Source organism: Manis javanica, chromosome 10 (assembly GCF_040802235.1).
Source record: "Manis javanica isolate MJ-LG chromosome 10, MJ_LKY, whole genome shotgun sequence".
Lineage (NCBI taxonomy): Eukaryota > Metazoa > Chordata > Mammalia > Pholidota > Manidae > Manis > Manis javanica.
This window is the reverse complement of record NC_133165.1, coordinates 60,710,520-60,730,438: the sequence shown is the minus strand read 5'-3', so window position 1 is coordinate 60,730,438 and position 19,919 is coordinate 60,710,520. Positions and strand designations below refer to the sequence as shown.

Below are 19,919 nucleotides of genomic sequence, written 5' to 3'. Positions count from 1 at the left end.
AGAACCAAGATGGTGGTGTGAGTATAGCAGCAGAAATCTCCTCCCAAAACCATATATATTTTTTAAAATACAACAAATACAACTAATCCTAAAAGAGAGACCAGAAGACACAGGACAACAGCCAGACTACATTCACACCCATGAGAACCCAGTGCCTTGCGAAGGGGGTAAGATACAAGCCGTGGCCTGGCGGGACCCGAGCGCCCCTCACCCCAGCTCCCAGCGGGAGGAGAGAAGTCAGAGCTGGGAGGGAGAGGGAGTCCAGGACTGCTAAACACCCAGCCTTAGCCATCCACACTGAAGCGCAGACACACAGTGCATGCGTTGGGTGCTGGAAACTAGGGAAACAGGACAGTAAGACCTGTGTGCGGGTCCCTGCAGCTGGTGCCCCAGGGACAAAGAAAAGCGAGTGCTTTTTGAAAGCCTTAAAAGGACAGGGACCCCACAGCTGGATGGAAGTGCCCCAGGACACTTAGCTCAGAAGTTGGGAATCCCAGGGAACTCGGGGTGCCTAAACCCCTGCAGCACAGCTCAGAGGCCCCTCACAGTGATAAACAGCCTCCTGCCTGTTCCCCCTCCGATGCGGCTCTGCCATATTGGAGAAGCAGACTGAGGCAGGCCATGCCCACAGCAACTGCCGAGCTAAATAAACTCCATAGCAGCCAGGCAAGATCAGAAGCCCCTTCTGCATGCAGCTGCCCAGCACAAGCCACTAGAGGCCGCTGTTCTCCCAGGAGAGGAAGGCCACAAATGGGGAAAAAGGGACTTTCTCTTACCCAACACACAAGCCAGCTCCCCACAAATATATCTATTGCCATGAAAAGGCAGAAGAAATTGATACAGCCCAAGATCACAGAGGCAAACCCTGAGAAGGAGATAGACCTAATCAGTCTTGCTGAAAAATAATTAAAATTAAATCTCATAACCATGCTGATGGAGCTGCAGAGAAATATGGAAGAGCTAAGGGATGATGTCCAGAGGATATTACAGAAATGAAACAATCTCTGGAAGGATTTATAAGCAGAATGGATAAGATGCAAGAGGCCATTGATGGAATAGAAACCAGAGAACAGGAATGATAGAAGCTGACGCAGAGAGAGATAAAAGGATCTCCAGGAATGAAACAATATTAAGAGAACTGTGTGACCAATCCAAAAGGAACAATATCCACATTATAGGGGTACCAGAAGAAAAAGAGAGAGGAAAAAGGGATAGAAAGTGTATTTGAATAAATAATTGCTGAAAACTTCCCCAAACTGGGGGAGGAAATAATTGATCAGACCATGGAAGTGTACAGAACTCCCAACATAAAGGACCCAAGGAGGACAACACCAAGACACATAATAATTAAAATGGCAAAGATCAAGGACAAGGACAGAGGTTTAAAGGCAGCTAGAGAAAGGAAAACCCATCAGGCTATCATCAAGCTTCTCAACAGAAACCTTACAGGCCAGAAGAGAATGGCATGATATATTTAATGTAATGAAAGAGAAGGGCCTTGAACCAAGAACACTGTATCCAGCATGACTATCATTTAAATATGAAGGAGGGATTAAACAATTCCCAGACAAGCAAAAGTTGAGGGAATTTGCCTCCCACAAACCACCTCTACAGGTTATTTTAGAGGGACAGCTCTAGATGGGAGCACTCCTAAGGCTAAACAGATATCACCAGAGAAAATAAAATCACAGCAAATAAAGCAGACCAACCAAATACTAACTAAAGGCAAAAAATAAAATCAACTACCCACAAAAGCAGTTAAAGGAGGCACAAAAGAGCACAGAATTAAACAACTAACATATAAAGAACGGAGGAGGATGAATAAGAAGGGAGAAAAATAAAGAATGACCAGACAATGTTTAAAATAGCTCAATAGGTGAGTTAAGTTAGACAGTAAGATACTAAAGAAGCTAACCTTGAACCTTTGGCAACCATGAATCTAAAGCCTGCAATGGCAATAAGTACATATCTTTCAATAATCACCCTAAATGTAAATGGACTGAATGCACCAATCAAAAGACACAGAATAACAGAATGGATAAAAAAGCAAGACCCATCTCTATGCTGCTTAGAAGAGACTCACCTCAAACCCAAAAACTATAGGAACAAAGAAAGACTGAAGGAACAAAACAGCAGCAGAATCATAGAACCTAAGAATGGACTAACAGTTACCAAAGAGAAAGGGACTGGGGAGAAAGTTAGGGAAGGGAGGGATAAGGGTGGGGAAAAAGAAAGAGGACATTACAATTAGCATGTATAATGTGGGGGTGTGCATGGGGAGGGCTGTGTAACACAGAGAAGACAAATAGTGATTCTACAGCATCTTACTGTGCTGATGGAGAGTACTGTAATGGGGTTTGTGGGGGGGATTTGGTGAAGGGGGGACCCTAGTAAACATAATATTCTTTTTTTTATATTTTATTTTGGTATCATTAATCTACAATTACATGAAGGACATTATGTTTACTAGGCTCCCCCCTTCACCAAATCGCACACACATACCTGTTCAGTCACTGTCCATCAACATAGTAAGATGCTGCAAAATCACTACTTGTCTTCTCTGTGTTGCACAGTCCTCCCCATGCCCCCCCACACTATACATGTTCATTGTAATGCCCCCTTTCTTTTTTCCCGCCCTATCCCTCCCTTCCCACCCATCCTCCCCAGTCCCTTTCCCTTTGGTAACTGTTAGTCCATTCTTGGGTTCTGTGCTTCTGCTGCTGTTTTGTTCCTTCAGTTTTCTTTTGTTCTTATACTCCACATATGAGTGAAATCATTTGGTACTTGTCTTTCTCCACCTGCCTCATTTCACTGAGCATAATACCCTCTAGCTCCATCCATGTTGTTGTAAATGGTAGGGTCTGTTTTTTTCTTATGGCTGAGTAATATTCCATTGTGTATATATATATATATATACCACATCTTCTTTATCCATTCATCTACTGATGGACATTTAGGTTGCTTCCATATCTTAGCTATTGTAAATAGTGTAGTGATAAACATAGGCGTGCATCTATCTTTTTCAAACTGGAGTGCTGCATTCTTAGGGTAAATTCCTAGAAGTGGAATTCCTGGGTCAAATGGTATTTCTATTTTGAGCATTTTGAGCAACCTCCATACTGCTTTCCACAATGGTTGAACTAATTTACATTCCCACCTGCAGTGTAGGAGGATTCCCCTTTCTCCACATCTTCATCAGCATTTGTTCTTAGTCTTTTCAATGCTGGCCATCCTTACTGGTGTGAGGTGATAGCTCACTGTGGTTTTAATTTGTATTTCCCTGATGATTAGTGATGTAGAGAATCTTTTCATGTGTCTGTTGACCATCTGAAGTTCTTCTTTGGAGAATTGTCCCTTCATATCCTCCACCCATTTTTTACTCGGGTTATTTGCTTTTTGGGTGTTGAGGCATGTGAGTTCTTTATATATTTTGGATGCTAACCCCTTGTCAGATATGTCATTTACAAATATATTCTCCCATACTGTAGGATGCCTTTTTGTTCTGTTGATGGTGTCCTTTGCTGTACAGAAGCTTTTTAGTTTGATGTAGTGCCATGTGTTCATTTTTGCTGTTGCTTCCCTTGCTCAAGAAGATGCATTCAGGAAGAAGTTGCTCATGTTTATATTCAGGAGATTTTTGCCTATGTTGTCTTCTAAGAGTTTTATGGTTTCATGACTTACATTCAGGTCTTTGATCCATTTTGAGTTTACTTTTGTGTATGGAGATAGACAGTAATCCACTTTCATTCTCTTGCATATAGCTGTCCAGTTTTGCCAACACCAGTTGCTGAAGAAGCTGTCATTTCCCCATTGTATGACCATAGATCCTTTATCATATATTAATTGACCATATATGGTTGGGTTTATATCTGAGCTCTCAAGTCTGTTCTATTGGTCTATTGTTCTTTTCTTGTGCCAGTACCAAATTGCCTCAATTACTGTGGCTTTATAGTAGAGCTTGAAGTTGGGGAACATAATCCCCACAGCTTTATTCTTCCTTCTCAGGATTGCTTTGGCTATTCAGGGTCTTTTGTGGTTCCGTATGAATTTTAGAATGATTTGCTCTAGTTCACTGAAGAATGCCATTGGTATTTTGATAGGAATTGCATTGAATCTGTAGATTGCTTTAGGCAGGATGGCCATTTTGACAATATTAATTCTTCCTATCCATGAGCACTGGATATGTTTCCATTTATTGGTATCTTCTTTAATTTCTCTCTTGAATGTCATGTAGTTTTCAAAGTATAGGTCTTTCACTTCCTTGGATAGGTTTATTCCTAGGTATTTTATTCTTTTTGATGCAATTGTGAATGGAATTGTTTTTCTGATTTCTCTTTCTGCTAGTTCATCGCTAGTGTATGGGTATGCAACAGATTTCTGTGTATTAATTTTGTATCCTGCAACTTTGCTGAATTCAGATATTAGATGTACTAGTCTGAGAGTAGATTCTTTAGGGATTTTTATGTACAATATCATGTCATCTGCAACCAGGGACAGTTTAACTTCTTCCTTACCAATCTGGATGCCCTTTATTTCTATGTTTTGTCTAATTGCTGTGTCACGGACCTCCAGATCTATGTCGAAGAAAAGTGGGGAGAGTGGGCATCCTTGTCTTGTTCCTGACCTTATAGGAAAGACTTTCAGCTTCTTGCTGTTAAGTATGATGTTGGCTGTGGGTTTGTCATTTATGGCCTTTATTATGTTGAGGTACTTGCCCTCTATACCCATTTTGTTGAGAGTTTTTATCATGAATGAATCTTGAATTTTGTCAAATGCTTTTTTGGCATCTATGGAAATGATCATGTGGTTTTTGTCCTTCTTTTTGTTGATGTAGTGGATGATGTTGATGGATTTTCTAATATCATACCTTCCTTGCATCCCTGGAAGAAATCCTACTTGATCATGATGGATGATCTTTTTGATATATTTTTGAATTTAGTTTGCTAATATTTTGTTGAATATTTTTACATCTATGTTCATCAGGAATATTGGTCTGTAATTTTCTTTTTCTGTGGGATCTTTGCCTGGTTTTGGTATTAGAGTGATGCTGGCCTCATAGGATGAGTTTGGAAGTATTCACTCTTCCTCTGCTTTTTGGAAAACTTTAAGGAGGATGGGTATTAGTTCTTCATTAATGTTTGGTAAAATTCCTTTGTGAAACCATGTGGTCCAGGAGTTTTTGTTCTTAGGTAGTTTTTTGATTACCAGTTCAGTTTAGTTTCTGGTAATTGGTCTGCTCAGATTTTCTGTTTCCTTCTGGATCAACCATGGAAAGTTGTATTTTTCTAGAAAGTTGTCCATTTCTTCTAGGTTATCCAGTTTATAGCACATAATTTTTCATAGTATTCTCTATTAGTTCTTTGTAGTTCTGTGATGTCCATAGTGATTTTTCCTTCTCATTTCTGATTCTGCTTATGTGTGTAGACTCTCTTTTTTCCTTGATAAGCATAGCAAGGGGTTTATCAATTTTGTTTATCTTCTCGAAGAACCAGCTTCTGCTTTCATCGATTCTATTGTTTTATTCTTCTCAATTTTATTTATTTATGCATTAATCTTTATTATATACCTCCTTCTACTGACTTTGGGCCTCCTTTGTTCTTCTTTTTCTAGTTTCATTAATTGTAAGTTTAGAGTGTTCATATGGGATTGTTCTTCTTTCCTGAGGTAGGCCTGTATTGTAATATACTTTCCTCTCAGCACAGCCTTCGCTGTGCCCCACAAAGATTTTGAGGTGTTGAATTATTGTTGTTATTTGTCTCCATATATTGCTTGATCTCTGTTTTTATTTGGTCATTGATCCATTGGTTATTTAGGAGCATTTTGTGAAGCCTCCATGTGTTTGTGGGATTTTGTGTAGTTTATTTCTAGTTTCATACCTTTGTGGTTTGAGAAACTGTTGGTACAATTTTAATCTTTTTAAATTTACCGAGGCTCTTTTTTGTGGCTTAGTATATGATCTATTCTTGAAAATGTTCCATGGGCACTTGAGAAGAATGTGTATTCTGCTGCTTTTGGGTGTAGAGTTCTGTAGATGTCTGTTAGGTCCATCTGTTGCAATGTGTTGTTCAGTGCCTCTGTGTCCTTACTTATTTTCTGTCTGATTGATCTGTCCAGTGAGTGAGTGTTGAAGTCTCCTAGAATGAATGCATTGCATTCTATTTCCCCCTTTTAATTCTGTTAGTATTTGTTTCACATATGTAGGTGCTCTTGTGTTGGGTGCATAGATATTTATAATGGTTATATCTTCTTGTTGGATTGACCCTTTTATCATTATGTAATGTCCTTCTTTATCTTTTGTGACTTTCTTTGTTTTGAAATCTATTTTGTCTGATACAAGTACTGCAACTCCTGCTTTTTACTCCCTATTAGTTGCATGAAATATCTTTTTGCATCCCTTCCCTTTTAGTCTGTGTATGTCTTTGGGTTTAAAGTGAGTCTCTTGTGGGTAGCATATAGATGAGACTTGTTTTTTATCCATTCAGTGACTATGCCTTTTGACTGGTGCATTCAGACCATTTACATTTAGGGTGATTATCCATAGGTATGTACTTATTGCCATTGCAGTCTTTAGATTCATGATTACCAAAGGTTCAAGAGTAACTTCCTTACTATCTAAGAGTCTAACTTAACTCACTTAGTATGCTATTATAAACACAAAAAAATATGGAACGCTTCACGAATCTGCATGTCATCCTTGCACAGGGGCCATGCTAATATTCTCTGTATTGTTCCAATTTTAGTAAATGTGCTGCTGATGTGAGCATGATGCTATAACATTTTTCAGGATAATTAATGGCTGTAATTATAAATTCTTGGACCACATCATGAATCTTGTGCCCCTTATAAAAGAACTCTTACCACTACTTATTTAGAGATGACATTTTAAAATCATGATTAAAATTACATATTTTTCTATGTTCTATCTTAAGACAGTGCCCTAAAAATCAACTTGGCTGTGAATTTTGGGAAAATCCTAGCCACAGATCATAATGTTCCTGCATGCCAAGGTAATGTGGCTGGGAAATGCTGAATGTGTTTCAGACATATAGGATGAAACTCTCACCAGGGCACAGAATTGACTGTACTAGAAAGAGGAAGCTACCAATTAAGAAAGACCATTTTCTTGTTTACTAAAATAGAGTTTGTTCTCTAATTAGAGTTTATATTAAAAATGTAAGCCAAATCATGTCATTCCTCTTTCAGGACCTTGTGTGGTTCTCCATTTCAGTTGAAGTAGAACTTAGGCCCTGCACCCCGTCCACAGCATGCCCACCTCTACCCTTTCCTCTCTGCCTTACCTTCCCCTCTGCCCTACCTTCCCCTTGGCCCTTTTCATTTGCTCTTCTCCAACCACTCTGGCCTCTAGGCTATTCCTGGAATAAGCTAAGCAAGCTCTTACTTTCCATCTGGCCTTTGCATTATCTGATGTCTGCCTAGGGTTTGTTCCCTGCACGTCCATGCGGACAACAATTGCTTGCTTTTTCTGCTCCAACACTTACTCAAGTATTATCCTCTCAATGAGGACTACCCAATGCCTTTATTTAAAATTGCAGCCTGCCCCCTATTCTCCCACATTTCTGATACCCCTTATCTGACTCAACTTCTTCCTCCATAGTAATTGTCACCTAACACCTACAATTACTTACTATGATGTTTATTGTCAGTCTCCTTGTGAGAATGTAACTTCAGTAGGCCTGGGATGTTTGTTTTGTTCTCCCGTGTATATCCCAAAGGCCTAGAACAGCACCTGGAAAATAGCAGACATTCAAACAATATTTGTGGAATAAATTACACACATTTTGAAAGGAAAATACAGATGGAGAGTGGAGTGCTATGGATGGCATTTGACTGGGTATCTAGAAGAAGTATATGATCTAATTTTGTCTTATGCCACTTTTTTGATAATAGAGATCACATTGCTTATTGGTTGATTGGATAAGCCTTTATTAGTCATGGGCTATGTATCAGTACCATGCTAGACCCTAGGAATGTAAGAAAGGAAATAGAACCTCTATCTTCAGTGGGTGAATTTGTAGACTAGCACATAGGAGGGCATCCAACCCTGTCTTGCTGGTGACTGTTCAGGAAAGACTGGGTGTGACACTGAGACCTGGAGCAGGCAAAGGCCAGAAGAAGGCCTGAGCAGGAGGCATCCGAGAGAAAGCATGCAGGAGGCATTCCAGATGAAAGAGCATGTTTAGTGGTCTGGCATGATGTGGTCCTGCTTACCCTAATTTCTATGCTGGGAATGTGGATGTTATCTTAAAGTGGTAGGGAGCCACAGAAACATTGCAATAGAGCGTAACAGCCACATTTACATCTTACAAAAATCACTGTCCTCTATTCTCAAGGTGTGTTAAGCAAGTATTTAATTTGATAATACTTTAATCAATACATTTAATAATACTATAATCAAAATGCTCTTCCTTTGTGTTTGGGGAAAATTAGAATGGTATGTCTAGGAAAAGTTTTTTTTTAACTATATTGATAAACCATGCTATAAGCATAAGAACAAGAGGTATTGAAGGAGTTTCATTTTTCCAAAACCAATCTCAATATTTTTATGTTGGAAAAGATATGAAAATCTTTTTAATGTTAAAGAATTATTTATTTTTCTTTTCAAAATTTTGTTTTTTATATTATTAAATTGAATCATTTAAAGGAGTTTGATTGTCTTTAGTTCTTAAGATTAAAAACTCAAAAAAGTGGTCCAAAACACTGACTGAGAAGTCAAAAGAAACATTTACACCTCAATGTCTATAGACTTTGTTGCTGCTTCAGAAGCCTGAAAGAAGCAAGTTGGGTATATATCGTGAAAGCATATTTGACACATGTGACTAGAATTTACAAAGAGGTGAAGCTGTTCTTTACAAATTCCTGGCCTTTTGGGCCTGGGGAGGATAACCCTTGGGCCACTGGTGTCATGTCCTGTCATGGGTGTAGCCGAGGTGTGAAGAGCTACCGCACGCTACACCCTCCGGATGTCCAGTGGTGTGATGAGTACCCTGGCTCTGGCCTCAATAAAAAACTCTCTGGGCAGAATATCCTGCTATGCCCTTATACTACCTTTCTGATGTTGCCTGATATTTTGTCACCTCTGGGGTTTCATATCAGAGAGATGGGGATTGCGGGGAGATGAAAGGCATTTCTGTAAGAGTTTTTGTTGATTGCGGTTAGATTTTTATATTCTTAATTGGATCTATCTGTTCAAAGATTGTCTAATTCAAAACAGTGCTATTGACTCTGCAAGAGAGGGATCTTTCCCTGTACCTTTCACAGAACTACCTTTGAAAAAGGCTATAAATAACTTCATTATTTGAGTGCTCTTATTGTATTTCTCGAGTGTTTTCCAATGCCACCAAGTTAAGTAATTCTCCCATTCTCAGCAGACACTCACTGAGTGTCCTACAAATGTAACTCAGTCCTGACACTATTGACCTGGAGATCTCCAGCCCCCACTGCACCCTTCACAGAGGTTGGTGAGCAGGACTGAAAGTTCTAGTATGCTAATCACTTGTCTTCTGGTGACCAGGGGCTTTCTGAGACTCCCTAGGAGCCCGACCTCAGCCACTTCAGTAGCATGCACTCAAGCATGCTCCAAAGGGGCCCCTCATGAACCACAAAGGACACTCCAATCTCTCAGGAAATTCCAAGGATTTTAGGAACTCTACCAGAAATGAGGAGGAACAAAGAGCAAATATATTCCTTATTGTATTATTCTCTATTTGGTATAGCAATGGTTAAGATCATGGACTCTAGAGCTAGGGTACCTGGGTCCAAACCAAACACTGCAACTAATTAGATGTGCAACCTCAGGCCAGCTGCTTAACCTCTTTTTGTTTACCTTTCCCCATCTGTAAAATGGAGATAACAGTGATGGTGTTCAGGACATGCTACCCCAAAATGTAGAACCTTGGTATATTAAGCATCTTAAGCTGAAGGAATTTTTTAAAAAGGCAGAAGTAGGAAGGTCACTCTGACCTTTCCCTCCTTGCCACTCTTCCCTGAAACAAATCTTAAGACACACATGTGACAGGTGCCCTCCCAGAACCAGGAGGAAGGAAGATGCTCTCACACCAGAGGTGGGAGTCTGGAGTCAAGAAATCTGTACACACAAACCTCGTTAAACTCACGCTTATCTTCCCGGTGACTCCTTCACTGCTTACTGCCCAAAGCCCAAACCTCTTGGTCTTGTCAATTCGTCACTAATTTATTGTTTCTTTGTTTAAAAGATATAAAAGCTTCCCACTCTGGTCACTCCATTCACTCAGGAAGTATATGTAAAGACTGAAATTTGTATCCTTTTCTCGTTAGTCTGTTTTTGTCAGTTGTATTTAGTGACCCAGCCAGGGGCCCTAAGAAGGTCAAGGTAAACTTTCTCCCCCTATACAACAGTGTCCACTTCATAGCCCTGTGCATAGCCCTTGTGGCAATGCCGATTCAGGGTGAGAGCTTTGTAAAAATTGGCTATTATCATGTACGCAGCTTTACATCACCTCACAGTGCTTTGAAGAAAAGTCAGTACTAAAAAATTCCCTGAAATAGGTGGATAACAACTCTAGAATTAATAATCACTTTGGAAAATCGATCACATCCCATTTAAACATATTTGACGGCATATATAATGAACAGTGATCACACCCATGTCTAAACAAACCCTGATAGATCAACAGTTAACAAGAACTGTAAGATGGACAATGTAGTGTCCATTTTGCTTTGCTTCAAAATTTTTCCTACGAAAACAGCAGACTTTTCTGGTGCATGTGAGTGTGTGTGTGTATGTATGTGTGTGGTCTCCTTTTCAGCAGTTACATTGTTTTAAGTTCAGAAGAAGCATGCTGCATTTGAATAATATAGGCCCATGAGTTGTAACATCTTAACCCACATTAAGGTGTTAGGTCTGTTAAAAAATAAACTGAGGCATATTACACATTAGCAGTTTATTTGAGCAAATACCAGTTTGAACCAGGCAGTGCCAAATGGGAAGTGGTAGGAGTGTTCCACCAGCAGGGGCTGGGGGGAAAGATTTTTATAGAGAGGAGGAAAAGCAAAGAATTGTTTCATTGGCTATAGCTTAAGCATTTGCTTTATATGGCAAAGCCTATTTGGCTGTTTGATTTCTTAACCTTGAGGGATATACAGGTTAAGCTTTTGATTTACTTATGTATGTAAGCTATTAAGTCATGAGAGCCACCTCAGTTCAATGGCCTCCTTGCTTAATTGGTTTAACAAAACAAATGTAGCCATTGATGATGCTGCTGAATTAACAGAGTGGAACTCGGACCCAAAAACATACCCCACAGCCACAAGGACCTAAACATGCTGTCCAAAAGGCCTTATTTCAGATGTGTTGGTAAGAGCCAGCAGAGTTACCATAATAGCAAAATTAAATCCTTTACCCCTTAGTCTAACCTAACTTGAAATGTTGAATTTCCCTTTATTCAGATATTAAGGTTCCACATGTTTGGAACTCAATGGTAGAGGTTAACTTTGATAAACCAAGAATTGTTGGTCATGTCCAAAAAAAAATGTAAGAAATAAATCCATTTATTTTGGCTTCTATTTTTTTAAAGATCATACAAACACCCTCATGACTGGAAGCAGGCTTCTTCTTTTCAGACTTTAATGCTGAAAGTACAAAAGTTTAATCTGATGGTATTACTACCTAACTCATTCATCAAATATTTAAGAACTATTATGTCTCAGGCACTGTTCTAGGTACTGAAAAAGAGCAGTGGAGAAAAGAATGCCCAAATCCCTGCACATACAGTGTGAAATGTATGCACTGTGGATGGAGGCAGGCAGAAAACAAGTGAGCAAAACACTCAATATGACAAAAATAGAGGGTCAGGGAAGGCCTCTCCCAAAAGGCAGCATTTACCAAGACCTCAGTTAGATGACAGCTTTCTAGGGAAAAGCATTCTGGGCACAGGAACCAAGAGACACACAAGCTGTGAAGTGGGGCATGTGTGGTGTGTTTGAGGAACAGCAGTAGGGCCACAGTGGATGGAATGCAGTGAGCAAGGTGGGGGAATGCGGGACGCAGGTCTACAGACGTAAGGACATATGGCGAGAGCATGCAGGTCATACTGGAGATTTTGGCTGCTCTAAGGACTTTGGCTTTTACTCTGGCCAATGGGAAATGTGAGGAGTTTTGAGAAGTGATACAATCTAACCTTTCAAAGAGATCAGTATGACTTGTGTAGAGAACAGACTAAAGGGGGCAAAGGAGACCAGGTAAGAGGTGACTTATGTAATTCAGGTGAGGGGTAAGGGTGCTTTTGATTATGCTGATAATAGTGGCTGTAGTGAGAAGTGGATGGATTCTGGACTTTTTTTGAAATATAGGCAACAGGACTTGCAGATGGTTGGGATATGGGGTGTAAGAGCAAGAGAGAAATCAAGGATGACTCCAGGGTTTTTAGCCTGAGCAACTGAAAGGCTGGAATTGCCATTTGCTGAAATAGGGAACACATCAAGATAAACACATTTGGAAAGATGGAATCAAACATGCAATATTTGACATATTATATCTGAGATAACTGTTTATTATATAGCTAAGCAGCAATGTTGAAAGAGCAGTTTGCTTTATGATTGTTCTGGGTCCTGAATGTATTCCTGTAGGATCTGAAGAATCAAAAGTTAGCGTAAGTACAGCCATCTTAAAGGCTTAAATACCACCCCCTAACCTAGAAGGAAGAAAATTATTAGAATCTTGAAAAACAAGTTAGTCAGCCAGTGTTAAATGTAGTGACCTTTAATTAGCTGACCTCAAATCAGTTAATCATACACACCAAGCTTATCTTGCTAGGACCACCCTAAACATTCCAAAGGTAATCTTATCTAACCAGACCCCAGGATGTGGCCCCAGCCAAAGATTTATGTGTCTATGAAAAAACACTGTATTGTGATTGTGGAAAATGTTGCCCCCTTTGAAAATGCTATAAAACCTTCTGGCTTTGTGTGCTCAGGTTCCTTGTTGAGACCCGCTGCGTCGGGCTAACTTGGACCCCAGCTAGCTGGTTCCTGAATAAATTCCTCTTGCTTATTGCATCAAGAGACGCCTTTCGTGAGTGATTTGGGGCGGCATCCTCCTCTGGGAGAATCCAACATTCCTTAGAGCTAAATGTTTCTGTAGTACTGAGACACATTTGAATTGCTACCGGATATAAAACATGTTTATGAACTTCTGTAGGAAGTTCAGAACCTCAACACTGCTTTCAGAGAAAGTAAATTGCTAACAGTAAGAATATAACATGTGTGCTTACAATGAATAGAGTCCCAAAATAGAGCTAACTCTGTCTACAGCTACTATACAGGTCACCAAAAGGGCAAAACAAAAAATTGCAATTGGGTCTCAAATGTGCAGTGGTTTTTAGGGTCTTTACATGCTTTGGTACTAAATATAAATTGGTTTGACTTTCAAGCACAAGGGAAAACAGTGTTTCTTGTGCCAGATATGTGTTTTTGCACAAAACCGGTTTGAAAGACCTCAGTATGAATTCCCAAGTTGCAATTGACCTCTGTCAGGCATGGCAGTAGGCCAAGCAATGGGGCATAAGGAATGAGAAGGAAGAAGTGTAGGGATGAATTTGGAGCAACAGGGAATGGCAGTGAGGAAACTTCAGAAAATACAAAACTCAAGTGAAGATTAAAAACCTAAATGCCTGCTGGAGAAAGGCAGGCTCCTGTCAATGAGTAAAACCAGCCTTGCATAATAACAGGAAGTGGTAGAGACTGTGGTGATCAGCAGCGCACAGGTTTCCTTTGAAAGGGAGTGGGGTCCTTTGATGCCATGCAAGACTGGGAGCACAGTCTTGCCAGATCTTGCCTTATTTCCTGAAAAGCCAGAGATTTTGATGTTAATATGAACTCTCCTGATTTTTAAATGTTGGCATTGAGTTCACATTTTCAAAATGCACTGGGTAAGCCAAATGAAATATATCTGCAAGCTGCTTTTGGTCTTTAGGCCCCCGCTTTGCAACTTCTAACATTTTCATTTACGTACAAACAGGTTTAATTATTAACTAAATTGAGCCATCAAATTCCAACATAGGACAACTATTTCTCCTACACAAGAGAAATCCTACTTGTTTTGTATACGACCTAAGTTTCCACTTCAAAATGAAGTCCTAATATTCAAATACGAAAGAGTAAAAATAAAATAATAATAAGTAATAATCATAAGAAGAAGAAGAACAAAAAGAACCCCTTTCCTTTTCAGGGTTTTCGGAAATGGAAGTTACTGACCTTTGTTACTATAAATCTTCTCAAATTAAAGGTAAGGCTGCACTCAACTATGTATGATGTTAAATATGGCAGAGTCATGCTGTGCTCCTTCCAAAATAGGTTGACATTTCACAAGATTCTCCTGGAATATTTTTTAAGGATGTTTGGCTTCAGAAATTATATGGGCTGATGGGAAAGGGCTGTTTCAGATGATAAACAAGTGGAGAGGGACTTTTTCTCTATGATTAAGGCTAATCTTCATAGTCTTTCCTAGTTATTCATTTTCTCCATCATTCTATACTGAAATCAGCAAGCAAGAATACTGGATGATTAAATAGACTTGAGGGAACATTTAAACTCAATTTGTTCGATCCTTGCTCAGTGCCATGATTTGAGAGGGCTCTGGGAAGAGTTTTGTCTTCCAGGGACCTTTCCTAAGAGACTCCTGCCTTATGGGGGCTTCATTCCTACTCTTTGTACCTGTACAGATAGATCTGGGGGCCAGGAGAAGGTCATCGTCATCTTATTTGCTTTTTTTTTCTTTGCTAAGTAATTGAGAGAGCAGATCTCCCCAGAATTAGGGTAATGTCTTAAAACTCTTATCAGCTAACACCCTAGGTGGGAGAGTGACTTCTTTTTCTTCTCGTCATGAGCAGGAGCTGAGAAAGCAAGACCGTGATGGAATGGAGGAGATCCAGAGTCTGCAAGGATGGCGACCTGGAAGTGTGAGGGCATCAGGCAGTTCTGCGTATGCCAAGCTCCAATTCCCAGAAGAGTGAACGGGCAGATTAGTCTGAAATCACGTTTCATATGGTCCCACCAGTGGTAAGTCAAAATGTCCTCAGGTTTTTTTTTTAGGGGATGAAAATAAAATTATCTCTTGCTTGAAAGGAAAATAGATAATGACTTAGAATGTAGAGAAAAGAATGATTATTTTGTGTAACTTCACCCACACCTCCAATTTATGCATAGTCCCAATCCTTTCAGGAAAACTTTCAATGACTAGGAAGAAGATGAGTGGAGGCTCTGGAGGAAAGAGAGAGAAAACAGAAGAGCTTGTCTCCAGGGGAAGCTCAAGAATGTATAGTGGTCACTTACCGTAAATGCAGCAGATCTTTCTTTGGAAATTGTGGGGAGATTTGCTGACATAGGCTTAGAAGGGGTAAGCTGAAGTCAGAAGTTTCTTTTGAAAATGTGGCCCTTTGCACAAATAAGGAAGTTCTCAGTCTGCTATGAGCTCTGGTGCAGGGGCCAGCTAGCCATGTAACAGCCCAGTGATTTATTTGGCACTTTGCAAGACCTTGTAGGATTTCAGGATATTAGTGTTTCCTCTTACCTTACTCTTCACAAACAGTCCTTTTAGACACGTGAAACTACTTTTGTTAAAAAAGGCAGGGCAGGGAGAGCTGCCTTTCTCTTTCCCATTGCCTTGTCAAGATAGAGAATTATTTTCCTCCAAGAGGGTCATTGTATTATTTTATTTTTTAAAATAACTATCAGTTATGGATATTTAGTCATCTAATGGGATCTGTGCTTTCAACCCACAACATCTTTAGATAAAGTTGCTTTCATCAAAGGGTTATGTTGGTTTTTCATTTCTTGAGGAGGAAAAACTTAACAAATATGATATTATAGATACTTTTTGGTTTGTTACAAAGATCTGAGACAGTGATGTTTTGGTGTTGGGTAATCTTTCTCTACCAAGTTAGATTAGTAGTCAACATTCCCATTTACAAATATGATGGTACTTGACTGAATCAGATCAGAAATGTGTAATTCTATCCCAGCTCACATACGTGATAGAGAATTTCTTTGCATAAATTCCCTTGCTTCATTTTCCCCCCAGATGCTGTCTTAATAGCTCAGAAGTTAGATGAGGCAATTCTGTTCAGTAGAGATAGGCACATAAGGGAAAGCAAAATAAGGGCCAAGCTCGAAGACAGCACCATGGAAACAGACAAACAGCACATGAGGAAGAGACCCTGGGTTCTGCTTGAGCTGAGTGTGCTGATGGCTGGACTTCCATGGAGGCAATTCCTCTTCCCTTCTACTTGCCAGCCATTAAGAGGAGTGCAGAAGTACCACCACAGAAGCTGAAGGTGCCACTGAAGATCAGGTGGAACTATGTGGGCATTCTCCACACCCTCAGCAATACACAATCTGTTCTGGGTGAGTAGGAATGAGCTTTGGCCTCAGATTTCCCTGAATCCAAATCCGTTCACTGTTCATTACTAACCAGTCACTTAACCAGTCGGAGCCTCTGTTTACTTATCTCTAAAATGAGAGTAACACACCCGCCTCTTTGGGTTGTGTGAGGATTCTAGAGATAGTTCAGGCAAAACAGCACACAGAATGACATAGCTCAAGGATGAAGCAATGGAGGAATTCCTTTCTCTAAAGTGTGTATTACATGAAATGTTTGGCAGCTTCCTCACTCACTGGGGATCAAGCAAAGAGGAAAGCCTAAGAGGACATTGGGATGAGAGGAGGAGAGAGAAGGGAAGAGAGACAGCTGGACTGGTACCATCCAGGAAGGGGGAGAACACACGTGGCACTAAATGGAGAGGGCCAAAGAAGCAGAGAGAGCACTTGGTAAGGTGGGCCCCAGGCATAACCACATGTGTTGTAAGAAAATTGTTTGATCTTAGCATCCTAGTCCTACTTCTACATTCTGTTTTCCCACCTTTATCTTCCACTTAAATGTACCTTATACACGTCATGTGTCTCTTCTTCCTTATAAAAATTTCTATATAATTACCCCCCTTCTCTCTGACTCTTGCTCTTTCCCCACACCCATTTTCTTCCTTTTCATTCTTACCAGTACCTCCATGATGATTTATTTCTCTTTTGCTGTTCTTTTAAAGTATTGTCCTCCCTAGCCTACCAGTTACTTTATTTTTTGACCCTTCCTGGTCATGAGTAAACTATTCTTTGTTTCTCCAAAAAGCAATTCTGACCACTTAACAAACTCCCTCTTAATCCCAGTTATTTATTATCTGCCTACCAGTAGCTCATTATTTCTTGGCTAATTTTTTATTCTTTCTGCCAGTTGGGGATGCCAATGAAGGGCCACCCATCTGCATGAGAGCTAAATGCACGTCTTTGCTTACAGGCATTTAGATTTTCTGTATTTCAAAACTTTCACGAGAGAATGTTGCTGTGTGAACAATGGCCCTGTCCAATATCATCTTATGAGGTGTAACAAGCATAATGTATTGTCTGTAATGATATTGAAAGTAGCTTTTCCCCAATAAAAGATATTTTGAAATATAAAAGTGCCTTTCAGACTTCAACCTCAATAAGAGCGCAGATGCCCATAACTATGTAAATTAACAGAAAGCAATTCCCTAAGGATCTAGGGTGCTCTAGGCTCCATCAGGGGCTCACCGTGTTGGTAGAGAGGACTCATTCTACTAACTTACCTGCCTCCTCTTTCCTATTTGCTTGAGGCAGAGGGGCTGATTTGCTACAAAAGTATTAAGAGGAAATAATTAACTTGTGTTTGGACTTTTTGCTTATCTGGCAAAGTTAGTTCTTTAATTCTGGCCTTTAAGAAAGATCAGACTCAAATCATTCTTGGGGAAGCCACATTAGGAATTTGTGCCCCAAGTCGCGGCACATCAAAACTTGACCATTGTGTGGCAAAACTATCCCTTCATCTCTGAAATGGAGGAAATTTTATAATTGGTTTGAGGACAAAACAAAAGGAAAATTTGTCAGCAGTCAACAAACCTGGGTTCTAACTCTAACGCCTCCTCTAGCCCTGCCTGTGTCTCTGGGCACGCCACTCTCTTCTCTCCATCTCACTGTTCTCACTGATGAAGTAAGTTTCTCTTGAGTAATAGGTTACTGAGACTAACCAGAGAGCTGAACGACATACAGACATGGAAGGCTTCTCTGAAATGTTCATATTGTGACATGCAGTTATTGACAGTGATGATGAGACTGAAGTGATCACGATGCTTATCCGGTCAAATCTCCACCTAGTTCCGAGAGCTGCAATCACACAGACTCTACAGCCAGAGTAATTGCCTGGTCATTTCTTAGATGTGTGACTTGGACAAGTTAGTTAACCTCTATGTGCTTGCATTTCCTCATCTTGAAAATAGAACTAATATTAGTACCTTCCACACTGAAGGTTGTGAAAGTCATATTAGTTGACATGAGTAAAGTTCTTAGAATACAACCTGGACATACAAGTGCCTTATGAAATTATTAGTTATTATTTTGAGGGTGCTCAGGCAGCTAAGATGTTCCCAATGGCACCATTACTCCTCAGGAGGGTCCCTTAGTCTTAGAACCCACCTGCTGAATTCTTTCCATTTCACCCAGGTCATCAGCTATCAGAACCAGAGTTGGTTTAGCATCTACGGGTTTCTCTGATGAGCAGGGCCATACTGAGCCAAACTCTTCTGAACTTATCAGACCTATACTTGAGAGAGACCAGATTTGCAGCCCAAGACTTGGTCTATGCAGGCCTGGAGCTAGAAGGTCCAATATGCAGGAATGGATCATATGTCCAAGGTGTATGGGACCCAAGTGCCCAGGGCTATCTAGTAAACTGGGGCATGAATCACTCCAGATCTTGGGGTACCTGAATGCCCCTCTCCTTCATCTTTGTAATACCTCTTAAAAGCAAGCTAATGAAAGGAAAAGAGGGGGTGTCTTCAGATCTTTGCGTTCTCTTTTAATATGTGTGCCTAGTTTGAATTTAAACACCTTGTACCCCAAATGAGTTCCATTAATCGTCATGTTAGATGAGACATCAGCTAATAAAACTCAACCCTAGAACAAATTATGTGCTCCTTACCCAAGTTGCCTCATTTTCTCCCTGAATGAATGACAAATCCTGTCTATAGACCACTGGGAAAGGATATTCTGGGGGAATATTTTTGGATTCCAAGTTTTCCTGACCTTTCATCTCTTAATTACATCTCACTTCAGCTGATGATTTTAAAGAGCTTTATTGCAAAGTATCTAGATAAGCAGATTTAAGAATTGTGTATGCTTCTGAACCCTGAAGGGAGCAAGGAAAATATCTGGTGCCCATTACTTCTGGCCTCTCCTTCCTTGAAAAAACTGCCTGTCTGGGGCTCTACAGAGAGAGCATCAAAATAAACAGTGTCTGCCCCTGCCTCTCTATGGGACCACCCTCAGCTACTTCTGGAAACCACTCCAAACCAGTCTTTCCTGTCTTAACTCCCCCTGCACTCCAGTCTCGAACATGATGCAGCCAAATTGATCTATGGTCTTTGCTTAGCACCTTCCTCAGGTCAACTCACTGCCCTGAACTCTGTCCGGTGTCCCTTGTTTCCATTCCCAACCAAGTGGAAACCCTTCTTTCTGACTTGCACTGCAGTGCATGACCTGGTGTGCCCCACCCTGCTGCCCACCATCTCTCTTTCTAGTACCCTTGAGTTCCCATCTTCATTCTAGGGGTGGCTGCGTCTTCTGCAATGTTTATCCCCACTTCTCTGCCTTTGCTTACCTCGTTCCTTAGCCTGGAGTGTTTTTCTGCGGCATAAGAGAAGTCTGTTATTTTCTGAGGCCCAGATCAAATCCTACTTTCTCCAGGAATCCCAATTCCTCCAATAAGAATAAGAATATATTCTCCTAGCCCTTTACAGTTATACGGCATTTAGGTTCCATAGCCTACACTATATAGGACTTTTGTATATGTTGTCCTCTGT

The 19,919-nt window shown here is 40.3% G+C and overlaps 1 long non-coding RNA gene and 1 other non-coding gene across 6 annotated transcripts in view; both read right to left on the bottom strand.

The window, feature by feature from the left end:
• LOC140844100 (uncharacterized) overlaps nucleotides 1–19,919 on the bottom strand; it is a 49,894-nt gene that overhangs the window by 16,483 nt on the left and 13,492 nt on the right. For all 5 annotated transcript variants that reach the window (XR_012122322.1, XR_012122323.1, XR_012122321.1 and 2 more), the window contains exon 4: nucleotides 7,647–7,747. This is a non-coding gene — a long non-coding RNA (uncharacterized lncRNA). The remainder of the gene's footprint in view (nucleotides 1–7,646; nucleotides 7,748–19,919) is intronic.
• Nucleotides 6,658–6,764, bottom strand: LOC140844123 (U6 spliceosomal RNA). The gene has a single exon (XR_012122375.1). It is a non-coding gene; the product is annotated as a U6 spliceosomal RNA (small nuclear RNA).